At 38.7% G+C, this 23,763-nt stretch overlaps 1 protein-coding gene across 3 annotated transcripts in view; it reads left to right on the top strand.

Moving 5' to 3' along the window:
• The window catches only part of DMD (dystrophin), a 1,878,371-nt gene that overhangs the window by 1,138,531 nt on the left and 716,077 nt on the right, over positions 1–23,763 (top strand). The window lies entirely within an intron of this gene.

The raw sequence follows: 23,763 nt of genomic DNA on the forward strand, positions 1-23,763 counted from the left end.
CCAAAATGCTTCACAATATCTCAGCACATTTCAATATTGCAAAAGTGAACACAAAACGTATAATTCTAGGAAATGTGAGACAACTATCTAAAACACACAATAGTAGCTTCATGAATAGTGAAACATGAGGCAAGGTTTTATCTGTTCTGCAACAGCATGAAGAATAAAAAACATTTTATGAAAGAAAATCAAAACCAAGACTATGGACACCTAGTCTTATATTACTAGATCCTCCATAATATCTGTGTTCCACCCCCAAATTAGCATTTCAATGCTATGCTTTTGCCACCAAGTGTCTTCGAATTTGGGCTCTTATTCATTAGCCATATTAAAAATATTTGTCTCTTCTTGATCTCTGTGCGCTGCCCCAATCCCTGTTGGTTTAAATTTAGGGGAAAAAAATGATCGGTACCCAAGTCAGTAGTTTAAAATAAAATAAGGAAGGATGGCCAAGGGGTTCAAGAAATGCTCTTGATCACCATTACTCCTCAAGTACTGAGTCATTAGATGAGAGAAGGAATAATGAAGCCCCCTCCCCCATAGTCTCCAGCGCCCTCCTCCATCCAAAAGCTGGAGTGGGTGATATAATTGTACTACATAGTTGCGGAGATACAAATATGTCAGTCCCTTAATACATAGTATCTATGAAAATGTTCTACTATTACAATCTCTGGCAGCGGGTGCCTTTTCCACGGCTAACTCTGATATGTTGTTTTTCAATTACTTTGGCACCTTCATATTTCAGTACTAAGTAAGTTTCAGGTGTACAGCGCAGTGGTCAGAGAATCATGCACTTCACAAAGTGTGTTTTATCAGTTTTTGTTTCTGAGTCATGTTGTCTACTTGCTTTACTTAATTGAGAAGATGAAAAGATGGAAGATTTATTTTATAGACTCGTAGAATTATTCAGATGAAAGGAGCCTAATGAAGCTAAATTACCCTCACATCTTCTAGAGTAGGACAGTGAGGCGTAGAAAGGTTATGTGACATATTTGAGAATACACTGCCCTCTATTTAAATGTTATTTCAAAATAAAGGTTTTTTGTAAATTTTTAGTGAGGCTCATCATTGTTCTACTAGATAATCATGAGCTTCCCTAAATAATATGCTAGAAACAAAGGAAAACATGGTTTCCTAGTGCATTCCATTGTTCCTTTAAATGTAAAAACTGGGATATCTTTTCATTTAAAGAGACTGAGAGTTTTTGCTTTGCTTTTTGCCTGTTTAGGAAAACTGGATGCTGTGTTTTCAAGTTATTTTCTCAAATCTTCTTTACTTGAATAGAACATTTGTGATTATATAATACAGAAAAGGATATTTATGTTGTTTCAGAATTATAGTCAGAGCTATTATATTTATGTTAATTCAGAATTAGTCTGCTATTTTTGATGTTAAGTAACTTAACAGATTAAAAATATATTATACATTCCAATTAGTCATAATAAATATGTTTTCATTTTGTTGAATAGCTTTAAATTTTTTCATCATGTTTTGTCATTTATTTGAAAATGGTAAATAACTATTTTAATTTGTTAATGCTTAAACAGTATAAGTGCATATAAAGACCAAAACATTTTACAAACACAAATAAGACATTTTGCTGGGAAGTGAATTTCAGTTAAGTGCATCTTAATGGAAAAAAAAAACAAAAAACCCTGATCTACTTTACCTAGGTAAAAAAAAAAAAATTAGGTTTAAAAACATAATATCTAGCAAAGTGTTAATATAAGAATAACTTTTACAAAATTGATAATAGTACAGAGATTGTCTTCAAACTAAGTCACAAAATATATATTATGAAAGTAAAAATCTATTGAAACTAATAGGCCAGACTATTTCTATAATATACAAATGACTGTATCTAAATTTCCAGAAATCTAATTCATTTTGTATTAACCTCTAATTATTTTACTTCTAAGTATCCATCCAAGGAGTAAAGACTTCAGATTTTTTCTTTTCATTTGTGTCAGGTTAATAAATGTTTGTCATGTATTGCCAGTCATTACAGTCATTACTATCAATATGGAGAGTAGAGGTGAGAAAATTAGTCCTCGCCAGGTGGTACAGTTGTTTGGAGCATCATCCCATACACCAAAAGGTTGCAGGTTTGATTCCTGGTCAGGGCACATACCTAGGTTGCAGGTTCAATCCCCAGTTGGGGTGTGTGCAAGAGGCAACCAACTGATGTTTTTTTTCCTCACATTGATGTTTCTGTCTCTCTCTCCCACTTTGTCTCTCTCTAAAATCAATAAACATATCCTCAGGTGAGGATTTTTTTTTTAAATGGGAAAACTAAATGAAGCTAAAGCTTCATTTTTCTACTCCTTGTTGAAAAATGGACATGTGCTCTAATAGGTTATTTTCCTATGAAAGACGATGATTAATAGCTTGTTCTGGTAGTGACCATCCATCCAATTCTGCCCTTCATGTAAATTACTATTTTCTTTATTTTTACTAAAATGAAGAATCGTTACAGGAAATGCAAGAAAATGGTGTTTTCCTACTTACTATTAAGGCATACAGCATGCTATTCTTTCAAAATTCATCATTTTCGAAGTTTCCTTTATGTATTTGATAACTACATCATAACATTTATTCATTCATTAAATCATTCATTCAACAAACATTTAATGAGCGACCACTATGTGCCACATGCTGTCCTAAGCATCTCATAATGAGTTCCCACCTTTCCCTTACTTAAAGGACATTCAGAATTACATAGGGCTTGGCACTATACCTATTCATATCCCTAATTTATAGTTGCTAAATAGTTTGAGGCTAAAAGTTGAAGAGGGGAGCAGTAGTTAAAAGTTTACAACATAAACATCCTTGACTTTGCCTCCTATAATTTCACATTGAGATAGGGATCATTGCTACTAGGTGGTGGGTACGTCATGAGTGCATCTCAGTTTGCTCTGACAGTCCTGGCTTTGCCTGTTTTTCCATCATAATTTTTAATATCTCCCTCTTTGACTCTCATGACTGTCCCATTTTAGAATATTAGTTATATATATTTATGTGTGTGTGTATGTGTGTGTGTGTGTATGGTCTGTCCAGATGGTATCCAGCCCTGTGCTGTGAAAAATAGAGACATTTATTGAAGAAGGTACAACGTACAAGAAACATTGTACATAGAGCAATGATACCTCAGTCGCCTTCAAAGTAGGTACCTCAGGACCTCACACAGTCCTCCCAGTTGCCATCAACTGCCCTGTTGTATTTTCCAGAATTTTATGGATGGTCTGAAGCCTCTTTCCTTTCAAAGGTGATTTTAGTTTTGGGAAAAGCCAGAAGTCCCAGGGCACCTAATCTATGCTCTATGGGGGCTGAGTCACCTGGGTGATTTGATGTTTCACCTAAAAACTCTGCATGAGACGTGATGCCTGAGCAGGCATGTTGTCGTGGTGAAGCCTCCTCCAATCACCACTTGCCCATACCTGCTGCCTTGTGAATCATCTGAATAGTTTCTGCAGAGGAATGTTCAAGCGTCATGCAAAATTTGATGCAGATTCGTTGCTGTACTCCCTCAATCATTTTGAATGCAACAGCCACACAGTACACATGCTCAATAATGTCTACCGCGCCCAGTGACTAGTACAGTGAAGTCGTCATTGTTCACACATGTGCATTCCAGTCCACTCTGCTTGGCTGCCAGGTTACTTCAATGTCTTGCAAACTGTTCTGGTTATAGTAAGGAGACTTTTTCTGGATAGACCTCATACTTACATATATAATCCTGTTAGTTCTAATATAATCCAACTCCCTTGTCTTTCTGGTGAGGAAACTGAGCACGGGTGCTGCTGTCGCTCTCTTGATCCTTCAGTGAAGTGGAGGAGTTTGGACTTTTCAAGAAACCTTGTTGCCATTACTACCAAATTAATCACTCTTTAATGAGAGTGATTATAATAATGACATGTAGTTTTTAATTTTCCAACCTATTGAAATGTTAGGCGATACGAAGAATTTGAATCAAGACATTTTACAAACAAACAAACAAAAAAAAACAGAACTTGTGAGGAGGCAATTTATCATAGTGATTAAGAGTCAGATTTATGGATTACAGATTCTCCCCATTATTTGCTGTGTGGTCTTTTACCTAACCCTGTCTACACTTCAGTCATAGCATCCACAAAATTCAGGTAGTAGCAGAACATACTCTACAGGTCGTGGTGAAAATTCAATGAGATAGCGCATGGGAATTGCTAAACACAGTGTCTGGCACATTGTAATTGGTCAAAAATGTTAGCTTTCATATAAAGTATAGGGGGTAATGTGAAAACGGGAAAACACAAAGACCAAGCATAAAATTCTACCTGAGTCATCCTCTTTATTTTTATTGTGGTAAGAGCACTTAACCTGAGATCTACCCTCTTAACCAGTCTTCAAGTGGACAATAGAGTATTGTTAACTATAGGCACTATGTTGTATAGCAGATCTCCAGGTGTTTTTCATCCTCAATTACTGAAACTCTACGCCCATTGGACAACTCCCATTTCCTTCCTCCCCTTGCCCTGGTAACCAGCATTCTACGCTCTGTTTATATTATTTTGACTATTTCAGTTACAGGTGGAATCGCACAGTATTGTCCTTATGAGACTGGCTTTTTTCACTTAGTATAATGCCCTCTAGGTAGATCCATTTTCTTGCATGTGGCAGGATTTCCTTCTTTTTGAAGGCTAACTAATATTCACCATCTTAATCAAATAGTTATAAGTATGGCTCTTGGGGAGAAAGCAGAAATATGTGCCACCATTGTGAATCCAGGAGCTGAAAGAGAAAGGTAGAATTAGAGACACCAAGGCCACCAAAGCGACCTACTGGCAGGTCCAGGGGGTTTTTTGTCGGTGCTCTTTCATTCTTGTGATTCCATTATTCTTATTATCTATGACCAGCTAGCACTTCAGATAAAATGTGTTGGAAAATGATGGATTTTTCTCCTTGCCTTGGCCATGAAGTCCAAGTAGTCCATCATTGTTTTCAAACGCCAACATTTTCACGTTTTAAGTATAAGCATGATTTAAGATGACTTGTTTAGCCCTGAGCATCTTTACAATCAATCTCCTCACCCAGCCTAACTCAGAACTCCGGACAGAGTGTAATGGAACCTGTCACCCACACCCCTTTCCCTCCCCCCCCCCATTTTTGTGTGGGTTTCCTCCATTTTGGTGGAGGGATGAGGAACCATTTGTAGAAAACTTCCTTGGAGCCAAGTGTTCAAGTAGGAAACCTTAACCTAACACTAAATAATTTGTTCATTTCAATGCAATGCTATTTTTAAAAATAGGAGCAAACAAAAAGCCAGCACACATTGTAAAATATGACATGTGTACAACAACTCATTTCTATTAAAACTTTATTTTTCATATGTATTTATATATATAAGCATATATAAACTGATAATGTGTACAAAGTATGAAAAGTTGTCATTTACGTATGCTATGGACCAGACTTTATTTAAAAAGGTAAACTCATTTCAGATTAAGAACAGATGACACTATTCTTGGCAAACTTTCCTCCCTGTTCACAATGATTTTAAAATGCAGAAAAGTATAATGAGGAGGAAAAAAAGGAGACAAAATTTCATAACTCTGACCTTTAGCGTAACATTTTTGAAGTTAAGTCGTTTATTAACACAAAGATGTTTGCCCTATAGCAGGGAATTTTAGAAAAGAGGACAAACGATATAATAAAAAGAGGTTTTGCTAATATAAAAATGTGTGTCTTTTGTTTCCGCAGCGCCTGGGCTTTGGAGTGACTAGATTATACAGCGTCAACCCTGAGACCAGAGGGGTTGCCTTTCTAATAATTTAGTAATCTTGAAATAGCATTAAATGGAGGCTTTCATATACTAACTCCTTAAACTGAGGATGAATAACAAATGAAGATTAAAGCTGTATTTTAGAGCATGGATCGTAAAGTCTAACCCAATTTCCGTCATTATATCGTGTGCCAAGCCAATATGTAATGCAAAATATTACAGTGGTGTTTTTATAAAAGGTCAGAATCATACCAAAAATGAACTTTTCTGTCAAATCTTTATATACATCCTGCAAAATGTGCAAGATTATTTAAAGACTAATACGAAGCCCTGACTACTATATGCATGTCATCTGACCCCTGGCGCTTCAAGCCCTAGGAAAGAGACACTGAATGCTGGGTTGGTTGATGGATTCTGTTTTTGTCGTTGACCACCTGCCAGGGCTTATAACTGATCTGTAATGGGTTTCTTACCTTTTATTGTGTAGAAAATGGATTGATAGATTAGGCCTGGGGCCAGCGAACCGTGGAACCCCGGGTTTGAGGGAAAGACTTTATCACCCTTTGATGTTATTTCTGTCTCACGTCAGCCAAGAAGGATGAGCTAGATTATCCGAGAGTAAGCTGGGTGCCAAAATCAGCGTTCTCCTCATTTATCCACCTTAGAGTTCAGGGCGAGGCCACTGTATGGGTTATGAAGGGACCGATCGGGCCGGATGGACGGATTCTGTTTTGCTGCCTTTTAATTTGCTTACTGATATTAAAACTAATTACAAGCCACCAAAGAGACCATTTCAGTGTTTGTTGTTAGAGAAAATCAATCAGTTTTTGCTGTAGAAGTCAAAGTATTCGAATGGAAGGGTGCAGTAATAATTTGTGAACATTTTCAGGTATCACTGGGAAAAAGTATAGTCCATCTTCGGCACGGTTGGCTAAGTGTGGAGGGAAAGAAATGGACCAGGAAATGGGCCAGAAACCAAAGTCATTGCAAGGATATTTCAAGAAAACTCCATTTGTCCTGATAGTAGCGATCTCTAGGCAACTTGTGACTGATGATTATACCTTAAATACAGTCTAAAAATAAATTTCTTATGAAGGTGACACCTCCTGCCTGTTCATGATGTGGGTTACATCAACAGTTTGGATTAAGGCAAAGATTCTTGGACTTAGACTTTTATAAAAGAGTGAAAGTCTGCCACTCAATCCCAATTTAAATGACTGTCGTGGAGGTTGCTTTTGTTTTTGCTATGACCGTCATTACAAATTCTAGACCAATGAACATATCGCCTTGAATTGAAGCTGCTTTATTGTCTTGTTTGTATCACTGATGTGTATCTTCCTGCCCAAATCATTGACGATGCTGGGGAAGGGAGTCTCAGGTGCTCTGTTCAGGTCCCCGACGTCCCTCCTCCCCTTCCGGCTGTGGACGCTTTCTCATTACCGCCCGCACTCTGCCTCCTGTCTGTCCCCACCTCCCCGGCCTGAGCCCCACCTCCTGTCCCCCCGACCCCATCTCCACCCTGGTGCGTGGAAAAATTGTCTTCCATGAAACTGGTCCCTGGTGCCAAAAAGGTTGGAGACCGCTGCTAAGTACTCATTCCCTGGTGACAAATAACAGACCACACAGAAAACAGAAAAATTAATAGAAAGGACCCTTTATGTTTAAGATATTATAGGGTTTGAGAGCAAATGAAAATAGTTTTGAAGTACTAGAATAATTAAGGAAGGTGATTGGAACATCTTCAATTGTTTCTGCTGACCCTTTTTCTGCTGGGGATGCAATGGGATTAAGTGATCACTTCAACTTTGAGTGAAGGATCTGCTTTCTTAAGATACCCTTTTCCAATGTCTTATTAGCTCATATGTGGTTCGTAGTATCTTAGTTCATAATACCTGAGGTCACTTCCGAATGTGACCTCAGATGCTGTGGTTTGTGTAATGTCTGTCTCAGCTCCATCTTCCCACCCTCCACACCTCATTTCAGCACTAAAAAGATCACGACGCTTGCAGTTAATAACTCCATCCAAACGTAGGTCCACCACTCAATAGCTCATAACCGTGGGCAATTTAGTCAGATCTTTTTTGCTTCTGGTTCCTTATTTTTACAAGGGTGATGTCTTATGAGACATGTTTGCTCACCTTCCCCCACCCCGCCCCAGAATTTAGTGAGGAACTAAGGGCACAATACATAGTATGAGTACTTTTTGTAGGAGGAGCTAACTTGTGGTTAGTATTACAAGGTAGGTGTTGTACATTCTAAAACAGTGGGAAGGGAGAAAGGGTCTAACTGCCATGAAGCATTTCTCAGACCTTAATGTGTCTGTGAATCACTTCAGGATTTCTTTGAAATGAGGTTTCCAACTCAGCGGGTCTGGTGTAGGGTCTGAGATTCTGCACTCCCAGCTGTCAGGCGACGCGAGTGCTCTAGGCCTTGGTCCACACTTCAGTTAGAAGGAGAAGCAGGATGCTTGCCATGTATCTGTGTGTGAGTTGACTACAAGTTCTATTCATTGGAATATTCAGGCAGTGTCTTTTGAGGTACCGGTGAGGCTTTTTCTGAAAACTTTTTTCTCTTGCCATGCGTGGAACACACCAGTGCAACACCAGAGGATACCTATTCAACTATGACAGAACACGCAAGCCCATTTGTCTTATTTATACTTTTGAAATGTGGTCCCTTTCGGGACTCATAACCGAGATACGCCCTTGTCATATACCCTGTGCTCTCAGATCTATGCCCATGCCTTTCCTTCCAGGGTTGTATATTGCAAGAGGCTGGCTTCCGCCTGCCTGATTTCTTAGGCTTGCTTGCCCACCAGCTTCTGGACAGATTTAGCCAGGGGGAGGTATCGGCAGGAGACTGGAGTGGGAGAATGGGAGAAGTCAGTATTTCTTCCCCTCCACTGCTTTGGGCAACAGCTGAAACAGAATATGAAGCCAATAAACACTAGCTCCTATTAAGTCTTTTAATAATAATCCTCTAAAATCCCTTCTTTAATGATTACCTCCGCTAGTTTGCTATGCATTTTTGGACAGGTGCCTTTGCAAAGTATTGAGCCTTCCCTCAGGTACATATTCAAAAATCAGCATTTTGAAGATATTATCGGCATTATTGAAGAACTCCGAACCAAGCCTTACACCCATTTCTGGACTGCCTCTAGATACCAGTTTTCCACTGTGTTTCCAAAGTGTTAAGTAACAAGCCCCCTAAAACTTACTGACTTGAAACGATAACCATTTATACTTGCACAGTTTGTCGGTCAGCCGGGCTGTTCTGCTGAGAGAGCCAAAGCTCAGTGGACTTCGCTACGACTCTCATGCATTTTCAGACAGCTCATGGGCTGGCTGGGGGCTGACGTGAATTCTGGAAGACATGATTCACTGGGGCTGCCACATGATAGCCTATGACACATTCCTTATCTCTCTGTGTCTCAGTTCCCTCAACTGATTATAGGGGAGAAGTGTCGCTACAAGAGTGGTCTGAGATATAACACATGTAAGCTTAGAGTTGTGCCTGGTACATAGTAAACCAGCAATGAGTATTAGCTATTGTTCATTTTTTTCCGTAGTGTTCCTAGAGAGCTGAAAAAATAATATAGTTTTCCAGACAGTAACAAAACTCTAGAAAGGTAATAGATTATAATCTTTTGTGTTAATCTAGCTTCCCTGCAAGCCCTTCAGATGTGCCGTGGGTAGGAACATTAGCTGCGTCACGGAACTGCCCACACGCTCTTCTGCAATGCCTGAGTGGTTCTAACAAGGGCATCTACTAGTCACAAAATCCCAGGCAGACAGTCCTGAGAACTATTTCAGGGATGCCAGCAAGGGCAAACATTCCTTGGTAATTTGTTCTTTCTAGCCCAGGATTTCCAGACCCTCTGTCATACAACTCTCTCTCTCTTCCAACGTTTCCTCTCACTTGTTATTTTCACTCAGGCTACCATCCCCATCGGACTTCCCAGCATCCCTCCCATCTGTCCTGGGATCTTCCCTGCCTATGCTACCCTGCCTGGTCCACATAGGATGCCTACCTTCTTTCCTTCTCCCTCATCCCACAAATCTCCAGATCTGACTGTTCCTTTATACTCACAGGAAGCCCAAGAAAACCCATCGTGTCTTCCGGTTACCTTCAACACAGCAGGATTTCTCTTACTGTGTTCATTACTTTCTACCTCATGTGTATCAGGTCATTTGGTTCACTCCTTCATTTCTTTATACATCCAGGCCAAACATGCTCTACACTGTCCAGAATGAAACTTAACTGGATCCCGTGTTCCAGTCTCCCTTCTCCCTAAGGGAATTAGAATGCTGGCTGTGTTAGGTAACACAAGACAACATTTATTGGTCACTGTGTATCAGGTACTTTCTAAGAAGTACCTCACTTTGTTAGAAAGAAAATAACCTAAGATTACCCACTCAAAGTCTAGAACAAAGCTGAATTTCTTGCTAATTGGGAACATACTAAAGGGTCAATAAAATATTCACTACTGAATTGAATGATTGTTGAGGTAGTGGTAGTGGTAGTGATTTTTATACTGTGAGGAGAAAAATAAATTTTTCCAACAAATCTGCATCCATATCTTTAAGAAGAGATAGATATTCCACCCAAATGTATGTGCCTTGAGAGGACACCCTTGGCACTGAACTCGTAGGCAAATGCCACCATCTGTGGGATTATTTTCCTCCAATTGCCAGTGTAGGCACAGCAGGTATTACGAGGGTAACCTTTCCTTTCACCAGCATCTTCTTAAAATAGGAAACACTTTGGTTGTTGTAAAGCTTTAATCTAAAAGTGTAAATTTAAAAAAAAATCCGTTTCAGAACATAATGATTGAATTCTTACTGTACTATATTTTGCATTATGGGGTTACAAAATATGGCTTATAGGTTATAGAAGAACAAAAGAGAAGTATTATTCGTTAACATTAACTAGCAGATTTTATGATGTAAGAGTAAGATATAATATTACTTATATTAAAATAGTATGAATCTTCACCTTCTCTGATGCTTGATGGAGGGTTAGTGCTAATTCAGTGGGTGTATCATTCAGGACTCTTAATGCTGCAAGTGACAAGACAAACTGTCTCTGATTGAAATAATAAATGTCATCAGGGGTCTGGTTCCGTTTTTTCAGTTCTCCGGATTCTGCCTTTCTGCCTTCACTTGCCAGTTTCATGGGCCCCCCGCCCCCCGCCCTTATGGTGGCAAAAAGCACCGGACACAGTCTCAGGGCCCACTTCTAGGCAAGACCCCATTCTTTCCCAAAGCATCCAAGAAAGCTCTCCTTGAAACTCATTGGCCTGAATGAGGTCACATGCTCATTCCTGAGCTAAATTGGACCCCGCTTCTGCTGAAGGGGTTAAATGCCACCCAAACTGTGCACTTGCAGCATAACAGAGGTGGGTCGGTACAAAGTTTTCCAAAGGAAAAAAAGGGAACGATGTTTCGGGCGAGGGGGCAGGGGATGGGTGAAATGACAAAAGGTAACTGAATATCCATAACATTGTTTGGACCGGATTTTCTGGTGAATTAATGGAAATGAGCAGTAATTGTGACATTGTATCAGTGCTTATATCAGTGCTTTCCAAAGATAGGTAGATTGTAAAGATCACATAAACAAAAAATACATGTTGCTATTGTAGATAAGCGTATACCTTCAGACCATACCATCCCTATACATGCTGCTTGCTTTCCAACGACCAGCGCTTGCTCCTTTTTGGCTTGAGCTGTCTGCTTATTCCTGGAATGGAGCAGAGGTTAGGGTGAGTGAGGCCCCTTTACAGCTGCAGTTGGTGGGTAAATACCCCAGCCCTCTTGCCCTTCAGGTATGAAAACTCCAAGGTTCACTTCCGGTTAATCTCCTGGCGCTTTCAGGCAATATTAAGCTTCAGTTGCCCACAGTGGTGACTCGTTTTATTGGAGCATTTTTAAATTTTTCTTCCTTACACCCCATTGGTGTATCCCTGAGATCACATCCCAGAATTACTTGAGTTCAAACTCATGCTACAGGGTCTACTTCTGGGGAGACCCAGATTATGCCATATGTCTTTTATATGCAAGTCCTTATGAGGCGATCTTGGATATCAGTTGAATGAGAAGTCCACGTCATTGCTTTTCTACTTGGTTATGTTATGATGAAAGGACGTTGAGTCTTTCCTTCAGGGCTTTTTCTGTTTCTTTATCTCTTGCGTTCTGAGTTCCCAAATAAAATAATGGCCACAGCCAGGAAAGGATATGAAATTCAGAGGAAATGCCTTATCTTAAAAGGTCTAAGTTTAAAATACAGGCCTGAAATTGAGGTTATAAACAAATGAACATAAGGTAAAATGTGAGATTTGGGTTAGGGAGGGTGGAATTGCTTGACTGTACTGTAAGCAACGGAGCTGCTTAGTGAAGGAATTCAGTAAATTGGGTGTATAGAGAATAGACAACTGACATTACTCAAGGAGAGCTCTGGAGAAGTTCTCTATAATGTTTTACTAAATTGGAATAAAAATGTGTTTACTCAGTATTATCACGATGTCAAAGTAATGATAGAATGGATATATTCTTTAAGACAATTTGAATTCAAATGCACTACTTGTTTCTAATCAGTTCTACTCTCTTCCACTTTTAAAACCTTCAGAGAGACAAAATTTCTCAATATCTGTCTGTCTTAGATGGAAGTGTACGATTTGATGGAAAAAAAAGAATCAGAAGAAAGGGAACTTTTTCAGAAAATATATTAAGAACAATCTGTAAGGCCTGGTATAAATCTTGGTTAGTGTTTTACAGAATGGACTTTAGACGATGAAAAAAGTACCCATTTTGTTTCAGAAAGTTAAGATCTCATGTATCATTTAAAGGTTTCTTTTATGGTTTTTCATCATTTCAGAACCTCAAATTCATCTCTTAAATGGAAAAGACATAGAATTATTACTTTTACTTCTAAATTGTGCATTCCTCAACAATTTCCAGAAGTTCATTCCAAAATGTTTTCATCTCCATGTTATATAATACTATATCCACTTCAGTTTCCCAACTGTAATTTATTCCTTCCTTCTTTTTCACTCAATCTCATCCTCTCAAAACCTGTTAACCCTCTTACCTCATTCTCCATCTTCTCTGTGCCCCGTTTCTCCCTTCTCTCCCCGCATCACTTCTGTTCTCTTTTACCTGAAATCTCTCTCTCTTCACCTTTTGCTAGTAATGATTTTCCCGTTGAAGTGAGCAAGAGAGGCAATGCTCGCTCCCCTTTGCTTCCATCCTCTCACAAGGTTTACATTTAACATATGTGTTCATAAATAGTGCAATATAAACCATGCTTCTGAAATGCAAAAGGGAGAAAATAGAGGAAACACCCCAAAGAACCCAGTTTAAATTGCTTCATCATTTTCCCTGAAAGCGGGCTTGATGCATTTTGGCATTCATGTCTAAATAAAGTTGTAGAAAGTTTTATTTTTATTTTTTATTTTATTTTATTTTTTTTTTTATTGTCCTATTATAGTTGCCCTGCATTGCTCTCCCCTACCCCACCCACCTCTCACCCCACAATCAAGCCCCACCCTATTGTCCATGTCCATGAATCATTCATACTTGTTCTTTAACTAGCCCCTTCCCCATCTTTCCCCTGTTACCCTCCTCCCCTCTGGTCCCTGTCAGTTTGTTCTTGTTTCCATGTCTCTGGTTCCATTATGCTCGTTCGTTTGTTTTGTTCATTAGAGTCTTCTTATAAGTGAGATCATACGGTATTTGTCTTTCACCGCCTGGCTTATTTCGCTTAGCATAGTGCTCTCCAGTTCCATCCATGCTGTTGTGAAGGGTAGTAGCTCCTGCTTTCTTCCTGCTGTGTAGTATTCCATTGTGTAAATGTAACAGTCTTTGGATCCACTCATTTACCGATGGGCACTTAGTCTGTTTCCAGCACTTGACTATTGTAAATAATGCTGCTATGAACCTTGGGATGCATAGGTTCTTTTGAATTGGCATTTCATCATTCCCAGCAGTAGAATCTCTGGGTCAAAAGGCAGTTCCATTTTTAGTTTTTTGAGGAAACTCCACACTGTTTTCCACAGTGGCTGTGCCAATCTGCGTTCCCATCAATAGTTTACTAGGGTTCCCTTTTCTCCACAGCCTCGCCAGCACTTGTTGTTTGTTGATTTATTAATGATGGCCGTTCTGACTTGTGTGAAGTGCTATCTCATTGTGGTTTTAATTTGCATGCCTCTGATGGCTAGTGATGTTGAGCATCCTTTCATATGTTGCTGAGCCCTGTGTATGTCCTCCTTGGAGAACTGCCTGTTCAGGTCTTTTGGAGAATTTTTTAATGGACCATTTAAAATAGCAACAACACAAAGATAACTTGTCTGCTTCAAAATCAAAATGCTGAAATAAAACTGGAGGATTGACAATATTATTCATCTTTATAATCGGTCTACTTAAAATTTAATAATGGATGTTAGAAATGCGTGTATACAAAATCTTAGTGGTTCTATTGTTTCATCTGAAGATGTATTTAATCTTTTTGCCCCTGACATTGAAACGTTAAAAGTAGCTACCATCTCTCTGTAACTCACTAAAAAAATGGTGTTCTCCTACATTTGCAACATTTTTATACTGAAAATCATACAATGTCACCACCATTTTTATATATGTTTATATGAGCCTCTTAAAAATTATATAGAATTATGTATTAGTTACCGATCACTACGTAACAAATTACCACAAATACAGCAGTGTAAAAGATGCATTTAAAAAAAATTTCAGGATATCTATGGGTCAGAAATCTAGGCACAGTTCATTTATCTGGATTCTCTGCTGCAGGGTCTTTCACAAAGCTCCGTTTAAGGTGTCAGCCAGGGTTGATATTTTATCTGAAAACTCAACTGTGGTTGGATCTGCTTCCAAGCTCACATGGTTTTTGGCAGGATTCAATTCCTTATGGGTTATTGGACTGAAGTCTTCAGTTTGTTGACTGAAGCTACCCCTAGTTCCTTGCCATATGTGACTCTCCAATGTGGCAGTTTGTCCCATCAAAACCAATATGAGAGAAAGACTGTTAGCAAGACAGAAGTCGTAATCTTACGTATTCTAAAGTGACACCTCATTATCTTTGACATAATCTATTTGTCAGAAGCAAGTCACAAATCTTGTCTACCTTCCAGGGGAGGAAATTATGACTAGGAGGTGGGAATGGGTGCCATCTTGGAGTCTGCCCCCAGAGATTCTTTCCCTCCATCTGCTGGCATTCAAAAATGAGGCTGTTTATTTAGAACTCTCCAAAAATATTTTTTTATATTTGTATACGCACCACATTTTTTAGTAATTGAAATTGTTACTATATCTGTGAAGAGCTCTGCCTGTAATGATGTTTTATTGCAAATAGAAATGTCAAAAAAATGACAAAAGTACAGTTATCGGTTTTCATCTATAATGTAAATTTAAATATACACTTTACTTGTATAAGTAGAGATTTATACTCCTATTTGCTTTCAGTGTTCACAGAGCTTTCATATTTTTTTTTTCAATAAGTGGATCACTACTTTTCAGTGGGGATCGCGTAGGGCAGTAGTTATTGTAGCAGTGATTCTTATCTTCCATGTTTTCCTAATGTCCACTTCAATATGTTTAACACAGCTGGTTTTATACTATTTCAAATGCTCTGGAGAGGAAAATGATCCAAATAAGAGACTGAGAAGAAGAATTAATATTTGTTTCAAACTTTAATGAGCTTCTTTTTAATTTGAACAAAAACTCAGAGACATCGTCCAACTTTTCCTTTTACATCAGTGCTGTTCAATATGGTAGGTGCCACCAACCACACGAGCACAAGAAATGTGGCTGGTCCATAATGAGATGTGCCGCAAGTATAAAATCCTCAGCAGTTGTCAAAACCATAGCATACAAATAAAGGAAGAGATCATACCAATAAGTTGTAGATTGAATACAGGTGGAAATGATAGCACATTTGGCCATATTAAGTTAAAGTATGTTAGTAAAATTAATTTTGCCTGGTTCTTTTTACTTTTGTAATATATACAAAATTTAAAATTATATGTGTGGCTTGCATTATATTTCTAGTAGACAGGATTGCTCTAAATAAACAACAGCATAGGCAGTGTTGAGAGAATTAATAACCTGGGCATCTGTCCCTGTATAGAAGAAATGAGATTAACCTCACCAAATATATTAGCCCCTAGTTACTTAGAATTGAGTTACTCTGTTTTGTTGGGAATAGGTATTCATTCCAAAAATTCTCTGCCTGGTGTAACCAGCCAACTAATCAACAAGCAAACAAAAACCCTGCAGGGGAAAAATCACTTTCTGATTCTATTTCACACACCTAGTATTGAAAAGAAAAACAACAGGGATGCAGAACTAGAAGAATGAGAGAGAATTCTTGGATTTCCTTTGGACTCTCAGTGAAATGCTTGTTACCTAGAAGATGGCCAACAAATTATTATTAATTTGGTATGAAAATCCGTTACATTTTTAGCAGCACATTAATTGGTAGCAAAATCTGAACATTAACTAATGTTCATCACCTAATCAGTAAATGAAGATGGCCCTCAGATCACTATGCCTGTCCACAACTCACTGGCCTAATCAGCAGTGCCATCAGCTACACCATTATCTCTAAAGTTTTTCAGAACTTCACCGTTTATAAACCAATATATATTTTCACAGTGTTCCCCACACGTTAGCTCTTTTGAGTCTCACAAAAGTTGTAGGAGGTGGATATTGTCTCCTTTGTTCAGAAAAAGAAACCCAGGTTCAGCAAGGTGAAGTGACCTCGCTTAAGATCAGCATGTTGCTAAGTGACAGACAGTGTTCACTTGCTCCCTGAACTTTGCATATCAAAGAGGTTTAAAGAATTAACCTTGGAGAGCAGGAGTTAAGGGGTGAATATTTTATCGTGTTGCTGGTCTTAATAATCACCCATTTGCTATAAAAGCTGCTAGTCATCTCTAATGAAGAGAAGTTAGTTTGAAGTTGGTTGATTGATAGGTGATGGACAGAAATATTAGTTTTCAGAATGAATTCATTAGAAAATGAAAACATTGGGTTTATTCATTGAATAAATAATTGCACATTTATTATATGCATAACACCAAGCTAAATGGATCCTTAAAGTAGGTACAGAGTACAATGAGGAGAAGACAGAGTAACCCTTTCGCCCTCCATAACCTTCGAGTCTAGCTGGGAAAATAATCAGGTGAAGAGCTGGGACAGCAACAGAAGGCAGTAACGTGGGAAATGTCCAAGGACAGACAAACACATTCTCAAATATACAGGGTCCAGCCCAAGTACTGCCCCTTTTTATTACAAAATCATCAGCATGTCATTCTGTAACATAACAATATCACACTCAAGCACACCATATGACATTTTAGGGGAAATATTCAAATTAAAACTATAAATTACTACACCCATATTATTACCCTACCAACCAAACTCAAGCAGGCGTTACTCCTACTGGACCCTGTATTACAGAGGAAGCAAAATGGCCTTGAACCACAATGTTAATGGAGGCCCTCATGCAGACTTTCTTCCAGTTTGAAGTAGGATTTGAAGCACTCAAGAGAAGGGGAAAGATTATTGCAGGTGAAAAAACTGTAAACAAAATATTACAGTGGGATTATGCCTAAATCCAGTCAGGCAATTGTGTTAGCAATCGGAAAGGCATGTTTGGGCAGAAGTTTGAAAATACCTGCCAAGCTAAGGGACCTTGCATCTTTCCTTCTGAGTAAGAAGCATGGTGGTCATTAATGATTATGCAGCACTCCTGTGTCCCATGAAAGACAACGGACGCAACTGCTTATAGCGTCAGCCCACGTCAGGGTGCTATGTGACCTGCTAGATTCTTTTCTCCAATAAGTAGTTCGCGAGGGAAGGCCTTAGCTCTGCCGAGTGGGTGGTACATCTCCACAGTAGGGTACGTCAGAATCTCTTGAGGAGCAGGTAATCTGAACATCAAGAAACCCTGGTAAATCAATCTAGGGGTGGTTCCTCGTTTTTAAAAAATGAGTTTTGTTTGAGAAAACTCACTGTGGTGGCAGTGAAGAGGCTGAATTATGGCAGGCAGAGCCTGGAGGTCTACAAACCAGTGTGGGATTTTTTTTTTTCCCCAGCAACCCAGATGATAAGGGCTAGCCTCCTGCTCAGGGGACGTGAAAGGCCAGGCTGCACGTTTCAGAGACATTATGATGAAGATGAACAGAGCGTGCAGTGAATTAAATCTAGGTGATCAGGAAGCAAGATGAAAAGGAGCTGTGAAGTGCAGGTACAGCAAGAATTATGGGCTGTGTTCTACAAAAGAGGAAATGGGATTCGGGAGGTTGCCCCCTCACAACGGTGATCCCACAGCTCCTAAGCGGTAAAGTAGATCATTAAACCAGGGCCTTTCACCTCTTGTGTTATTTGTTTTACTACACTGTACACTGCACTTGACTCCAGTTTTAGAGTTAGTAAATTTGAGGTGAAAGCAGATTGAGAGTGGGAACAAAACGTTCACAGAAAGTCTAATTTCCTTACTACTTACAGACATTGCAGTTTGTCGAGACTGTAACAGGGATGTTTGTAATAGTGGGATCGAGGCATCTGTTTACAAATCGTAAATATGGAAAAATTAGATTTTGGTACCAGAACTGCATTACAGATTGACTGTATTAGATTATCTGGTGTGGAGCTTAGGTATGCATATTAAAACAAAAGAAGAGCACCTTCCCGGGGGATTCTGCTTCGGGCTCTGGTTAGGGATTTTATGGTTAAGAAAAGAAACCATTGCTCTAGTCAATGTCTATTGTCCTAATTAAAATTAGTTTTAAAAGATTCTGTAGGCCCTGCACAAAATCCAGATTTGAAAACTGCTGTCATACTTCAGAAATATATTTATAGTTATCTTTTATTTTTATGTTATTGCTTTCTTCCATTTTCATCACATATTTGATCATCAGTTGGTTTTGATGGACTTCAGTTTCTTTCAATCTTACAGATGAGATTTCTCCCTCCCAAAATCAATAGGAGCCTGCTGATTTTATTTATTCTAATATGAAGGCACATAAAATGAATATGGCCAAAAAAGGTTAAAAAGTAAGCCTGTTTTTCAAAAGACTAGATTGTCAGTTGAAGCAGAAAATTATATTCAGTGCATTGGATTTATGCCTTGTTTTAGTCTTCTCCAACCAATTTAGAAATGCACTTTCTTATAAAATTGAGATTATTACAAATCCTATGCTAAGCAGCTGAAATAATGTCTCTATGCCAAGGTCATATCTTAAAAGTTTGCAAGAGAACATAATACAATTGAATATAAGTTCATGAATGTACTCCACATAATTTTCTGACCTATTTCAGTAACTTAATTTTTATTTTTTACCTAATATTCTCAATTTTTTCCTTTACCTTTGACAGTGTTTCATACATATTCATTGCTTGAAAGAAATTAAGCAGACATTATTCTAAAGTCAATATTGAGTCTGCTAATGAAAATGGCTAAGTTAATTAACTAAATGGCAGCCCTCACTGAACTTATTCAAAGCTATTTCCCCTCATGATGTGTTTTCCTGAAGAAATGATGCATGAAAATTAAACTTTTATTCTCGATTGTTCTATATCAGTCTCTAAATTGTTACTTTACACCTTACAACCTGTTGCATGATGAGTAATTGTGAGGTCACCTTAATTTAATAGCAACAGATCAAAGATAAAACACTAATTTAAAGTATAATCCCTTAAGACTTTTTGTGTTGTTTTATGAGAGTCAGTACACTGTTGATATATACTTGATATAGAGTAGTTGATAACACTGTATCATGTAATTGAAATTTGCTAAGGGGATAAATCTTAAATGTTCTCACACACAAAAAAAATGTAAATATTTCAGTTGACAGAGGTGTTAATTAATTCAGTGGGGGAAATCTTTTCACTATATATATATATCAAATTATCATGTTATACACTTTAAATATCTTAAAATTTTACTTATAATTATACTCAATAAAGCTAGAAATTTAGAGTATAAATAAAGCTAAACTAATATATTTAATAGACACAGGTAGTTTTAAGCCATAGATAGATAACCTCAAATTTTATTTTTGTCAATTTGTTTCTGTTTATGCATCCATAAGAAATAATATTCTTCAAAATAAAACACAGAAACCCACACGTTTTAGCATTGCTTATGCCAAATTCATCACTTTAAGATACTGAATAAAATTGTTTTCTATGCTTAAAAAAGATGAAAAGTATAAACAAAAGTAGATCTAGGTTTTGTGGAGCTTGAAGCATATTCTACTTTAGCAGTTATCTTTAAGTCAAAGAAGACAATAGTACACATGCAAAGTTAGGTATGAATATGAGTATTTGTTTACAAAAAGAAAATAGTGCAGCATTGGTAGTATAATGGTGAGCATAGCTACCTTCTAAAAAGAAACTAAAATATAACGTTTTTAAAGCAGCTGACAAATACCACATACATCCTGTCTCCAGGGCTGCATCCTCGTTTAGCACCTCTTCATGTGAGAGAATCAAAAGATAATTTTGTCCTTCCTCTAATCCAGCATGGTTAATTAAAATTTGGCCTTTGTTATTGAGAGTTCAGAAAGTCGCTTTCACATCCATAACTTGTTATTGGTGATGTCATTGAGGAAAACAGGCAGCTTGCAAATAAACCAAGGACTGTTTATCCTTGCTTTTCGGAAGACGTGGCAAGGCTCATGTCTTCAGTTCAATGAACTCGAGAACAGATCCTAAGATGAGAAATGGAAAGCAACAAAAAGTTGATCTTCAGTAGTCGGGTTGAGAGACTAGGGTTAGGGAAACAGGAAATCCCAGAAAAAGTTCTCCAAGCTTTGGAGAATCCCCTGCTGCAGAGTGAGGAGAGAGATGTTGAGAATGTGCAATGGAAATGGCCATCACATCTCAGCTGTGTCAGAAGGGATGCCAGCTTCCTGCCTGTCACAGGAGAGATCTTTGGAAAGCAGAATGGTCTCCGTCTGCGTGTGCTGTTGCTGGGGCTTGGCTTCTTAGTGGCTTCAGGTCCCCTTTTACTCTAGTCCTTCTGAAATCTACATTGTTGGAACTTTAAAAGTATGTATCCCTGTAGAATAAGTTCAATACTTCATATGATAGTACACAGAACTCTTCAAACCGAGCCCATCTGCCACCATTTTATTCTGCGTTCCCATCATAGCTAGGGTTGCAAGAATGAGCAAATCAAAATATAAAAAGCCCAGATTTTTAGTACAAGTATGTCCCAAATACTGCCAAAAAATCACTAAAAAGCATTCATTGTTTATTTGAAATTCAAATTTAAATAGGTTTTTGTTTTTTTTTTTTAATTCTGGTAACCCAAATCCTAAGTAACTCTTTCCTATCCCCCACACATTGTCACACTTGGGCCAGAAGAGCTCTTGCTAGTTTAACCACTAACATGCAATTCCAATAACGTCTCCTCTATGAAATCACCATTTCCCTCTGCCACTTGTCCCTCTCTCTTCTCCTTCCAGGAGACATAGGCCCCACAGACTCCATGGGTTCAGACTGCTTTGTGTTGGCCTTCATTAAAGTACTCACCACTTAGTGGTTTATTTCTGTGGTTAAATGTCTTTCTTCTTGAGTAAGTACACATTGAAGGAAGGAATGCTTTACCTAGCACACTCCTCTGGCATATCGAAGACTCTAAATAATTTTTCTTTTAAGCATTAATCAATTCAGCAGTTTGGTTAAATGATTGAAAACCATTCCAGACCTTGTTGGATTTAATTTTTGCTTGCCCTGTGAAAAATATACAGAGTAACGCAATCTGGAATCCTGGGTAATTTATAGAGAAGTAATGATAAAAAAAAAAATCTATGACTTCAAGTTCCTAGTTCTGATTCCAGCTTCAGTTTGTACTGACATTAGGAAAAGTCAGAGTATCTATTGTTTTAAGAGTCTTATCACAATGAAGAAATGAAAACGTCCATCTAACTGAGGCACTCTGAGGGGCAAGCTGTGAGTGTGTGTCTCAGGAGTATCTACCTCACACGCGCTGGAGAATGAATCAGGAACAGAGAAGTTAGCAAGTTATGTGTTTGCCTTTCAAAGGGGTACTTTTTCCCCCTTTAAGGTCACAAGCACTGTCCTGATGTGCTGCCCCCCTGCCCCCCGCCAACTTCTGTCCCCTCCTGTATCTTGGGGCTTGAAATACTATGGATTGCCCTCACCTGAGCCTCAAAGTGGCGGCTTCTGAGGTCCCGAAAATGACTGTGTCTGAGCTCTCTCTCTCTCGGAAACCAGAGCCTAAATGGTGCCACTTTATCAGGAATGTGGCTCCAACCTTAGCCAGAGCCAGGAGAAGCACCCTCTGCACCAGCAGAGCCCTCGGGCTAGACAAAGTGATTGGCCATCTGGTGTCTGTCAGTGCCCTAGGTCCATTACACAGGTTATCAGCCGGCTTTGGAGGAAAGATGTTTCAATCCTGTAAATAAATTGCTGAAATACCATGGCACCTGATTGCATTTAGCCTGCATCCAAAAATGCTTGCTCTGGCTCTGTGATATTGCTCATTGTCTTACTGTGAGGAAAATTAAGCGTATATCTGCTTAGGGTGACAAGGTATCCCGTTGTTACGGGATCTTCCACATTTTAGGCCTATGTCACAGGATCTTCATAAACCCTCAGAAACCTCTTTTATACTCCTAGCCGTCCAGGTGTCAGGCTGACACCGTCTTTGTCTCCTTTAAACTCAGTGGCCCCTTTAAATTCAGTGGCACACTCGTCTCTATCCTCTGCCAGAGATGAAATTTATTCATAGACCATTCAAGCTAGAGAAGGTACCTCAGAGCTAGTCTAATCCAATCTGTGCATTTTTCAGTTGAGAAGATGGAGTTCCAAAGATATTCACTGAACGATCCCAGATGATACAAATAGAGACAGAGGCAGAGTTAGAACCAGGGTCCCTGGCTCCCAGTCCTCTATTATGAACACTCCCCACCACCAGGCAGTATTGATGAAAATCCCCTGAGTCTCGCATCCTTTTTCTAGCCACATGCCCCCCTCTCTCTCTCTCACCCTCACCCTCTCCCTCTCCCTGCCCCTCTCGTTCCTTCCCTGAGTCAGGCTGCTTAGCCCGACTGCAGAGGAAGCGGCCACCAGGGTTCCTCATCAGAGACCCAGGTATAAACCCCAGGGCTATGAATCTGTCCTCTGTCTTCTTCCCTGTCTCTTAGGTAGCAGTAATGTTACCCATGAGTAGTTGTTCTTTTGTTCAGGAAGAATATAGTTGCACACTATGCAGCCTGGAGGCCTGCATAGGAAAGGTAGACAACAGTGATGTGCAAATGAAGCTGTCCAGCTCTGGTTCCCAGGTACAATGTGGTTGGGAGACTATCCCCAGAGGCCTTGGCGTGAGAGCTCAGTTAAACATGGAGGCCAAAGAATAAGGAGATGGAATTAACACGTGAGGCTATTTACTTCATTCCAATGAGTATAGGAAGCATTTTGGGAACAACTGGACCCATCTGAAACAAGCTAATAATTTGGTACTCCTTCAGACTTCTTGCTTAAAATATTTTTTCAGCATTTTTGTAGAGGAGAGGAGAAAAAATTTATTTCCTATTTTTTAAAACCTTACCTTTTATTTTTTATTAAAATAAGGAAATTAATACATGTATTAAAAGTCACATGCCTTTTTTACATACATGGATTGTCTTTCATTCAATAGTTTTTGCCATTTCTAGATGCATAGTATTATTTTATACCAGTACAGTCCAACAGAAATATAACATAAACCACATATGTGATTTTAAATGTCCTGGTACCATATTAAATAGTAAAAATAAAAAGGTGAAATTAATTTTAATAATATATTTTATTTTTTCAGTGTTTCTAAAATGTCATTTTCACATTGCAATGAGTACGGGAATATGAACATATTTTGCATTCTTTTGTTGTGCTAAGCCTTGCAAATCCCTCTGTTTTACATTTACCCCCATCTCTATATCAAATGGGCACATTTCAGGGGCTCGTGAGCCACACATAGCT

Source organism: Pteronotus mesoamericanus, unplaced genomic scaffold, assembly GCF_021234165.1.
Source record: "Pteronotus mesoamericanus isolate MK-2021 breed Mesoamerican mustached bat unplaced genomic scaffold, CSHL_Meso_final contig_173, whole genome shotgun sequence".
Classification (NCBI taxonomy): Eukaryota; Metazoa; Chordata; class Mammalia; order Chiroptera; family Mormoopidae; genus Pteronotus; species Pteronotus mesoamericanus.